A 2,359-nucleotide genomic window follows, 5' to 3' on the forward strand; every position below is an offset into this window, starting at 1 on the left:
GTTTCCTGGGGGTCTACCACATCGGGGTAGCCAGCTGCTTGCAGGAACATGCCCCCTTCCTCGTCGCCAACGCCAGGAAGGTCTACGGCGCCTCAGCCGGGGCGCTCACCGCCACCGCCCTCGTCAGCGGCGCCTGCCTCGGTAAGCGCGGGCCCTCGGCTCTCCCAGCCTTAGAGTCTTCCCTTCGTTATTATTCATTTTCTTAATTACAACAGTATCGGGGGAGGGGTGGTGGTGGAAATAGCGCTGTGCCTTCCTCCTCGTTTTTCCTAAATGTGTGCGGTGCTTTGTTTTTTTTAAGGTTTTTAGCTCATTATTCACACACGCCTCCCAGTGCTTCTCAGCAGTTTGTGTCAAGATGAGGTCCGGGGGGGGTCGGAGGCACCTCAGCCCCGTAGGGAGTGAAGTGCACGTCCAGGTGGACACCAGGCCCCCGCGGGATGGAGCGTGGATGCTGCTGTGCGCTGCAGAGGGGACCGGTGCTGCGCTCAGTAAGGCTCCTGATGGTAGGAAGTCAGCACGGGGGTCCTGGGTTTGACCACCACCACAGTACCGTGGAGTTGTGAGGACTCGGTTCTTGGGTTTGGCTTGCTTGACGGTAGATCTGGTGAGGCTGTTGGTGACGGGAGATGGCTTCTTGCCATGTGGGCACCGGCTCTTGGGCTGCGAACGGTGGGCAAAGGAGATGGAGACATCAAACACTGTGTTGTGCGTACAGATCAGAGTTGAACAGCATCCCCCAGTAAGTAGGGAATCTCTCCTTATGCTTTCTCAGCATCTTTCTTTATGGAAGAGGGTTATTACTGGGGGTTTAGGGCACTGGGGAATTTTCTTGCCTCTGCAAGAGCTAGATCTCCAGTCTAGCTGCAGTTACCTCTGTTTTCAAGCTACAGAAGAAACCTTAAAAAGTTACTCTGAGGCCGGTGCACATTGTAGTCTCTCCCTGTTCAGAGCATGTTTGGGTAACAGCTGGAGAGTGTGGTGCCTCTTTTTTTTTTCCTGTTCTGAAGTTCAGCTCTTTTGCATACGGGGGGGGGAAAAGTCAACAAATGTGCTACAGGTTTTACCTAGAAGCTTTTATTTTGAGAATAGCAAATGCAGAAAAGTATCTTAAACTTGAAAGGGGAATGTGGGGTGAGAGAATCAGGTTTATCTATTTAGCCTCAGAGAATTAGGAATCTCTCCTAGAGCCAAGTGAAACCAGAACCGTTTACTGCTTCAACTCCTCTCACCTTGATCACTGGTGTCTTTTCCATGGCACTCCCTGTTCTTTGGGGACGGGTACAGTTCTGCAATGTAGCCTTCATGCAGCAAAAGTTAGCTTTTTCTGTGTAGTTAACTTTGAAGTTTCACACTCCTTAGCATTTGGTTTACAGAAAAGCAAAAGTTAGCTTTTTCTGTGTAGTTAAGTTTACTCCTTAGCATTTGGTTTACAGAAATACCCAGTGAAGTGTAACTGTTGCTTCTGGAGCATGATAGGAAGCTCTTAGCAGCTGTTCCAACTCCAGTCTGGGATCGCAAAGGCTGTAGCCATGCCATGGTGCAAGCTTTTATCGTGGACAAGGGAAAAGGCCTCCTCTAATCCCTTCTCCTCGAGGGATCCATTTGCTGATAGCTGCCAGGGATTTGGTTGCTTTACTTGCTGTTGCTTCTGTGGAAGAGGTGGCTGCCCAGCTAGTTCCTGACCTGTGTGGTCCCTGTGCTCCTTGGCAGTGTGGCAGGTGTGTCTGGGAAGGTGAGACAGGCTGGCGGTACTGCCCTCATCCTTCGCCTTGCTCAGATGCCATTATAGTGCTGAGCAAGTCTGTTACCAGTCTACCTTGTTCTTGCTATTTATATGCCCAGGAACATCCATGATGCCCTAGGCATTGCCCTCGGGGAGTCCCCCAGCCTGGTGGAGAGCTCTCTGTGAATCAGGATTAGAATGTTTTCCCACTCTTTCGGAGGTACAAGGGCATGATAGAGGAGCAAGTTAGGGACTGCCTAGGCAGCATTTTCCCCCTTCCTGAAGAAAGAGGGCAAACCATGCTGTTTAAAGCCAGCTGAAGTGTGAATCTTGGGTGTTCAAATACCACCTTAACATTTGACTTCTCTGGGATAGTTTTCTTTTACCTCTGCCTGTGTGGCTAGCACGTATCTTGTGTAGAGAGCAGCTCTAAGGCAACAGAGCTGACTTCTGAAAGTAAAAGCAAATGGGGTTCTTGGTTGGGGCATGGTGTTGCTGCACTTTGTCCCTGTTGTAAACCCTCCTGACAGTGCAGATTCCAGGCTGAGGTCCAGGGGTTAGAATGAAATCATAGGGAAGAAGAGGACAGGGCAGAAGGTACAGCTGCAACCTGTACCTAGAAGAGCGGGTCAT

At 50.5% G+C, this 2,359-nt stretch overlaps 1 protein-coding gene across 1 annotated transcript in view; it reads left to right on the forward strand.

Annotated features, from left to right (window-relative positions):
- Positions 1 to 6: 6 nt before the first annotated feature.
- PNPLA2 (patatin-like phospholipase domain containing 2) overlaps positions 7 to 2,359 on the forward strand; it is a 25,101-nt gene continuing 22,748 nt past the window's right edge. Inside the window, exon 1 of the mRNA XM_010147446.1 lies at positions 7 to 141. The gene's annotated coding sequence lies outside the window, so the exon portion shown is untranslated. The remainder of the gene's footprint in view (positions 142 to 2,359) is intronic.

This window comes from Eurypyga helias, unplaced genomic scaffold, assembly GCF_000690775.1.
Source record: "Eurypyga helias isolate BGI_N326 unplaced genomic scaffold, ASM69077v1 scaffold37152, whole genome shotgun sequence".
Lineage (NCBI taxonomy): Eukaryota > Metazoa > Chordata > Aves > Eurypygiformes > Eurypygidae > Eurypyga > Eurypyga helias.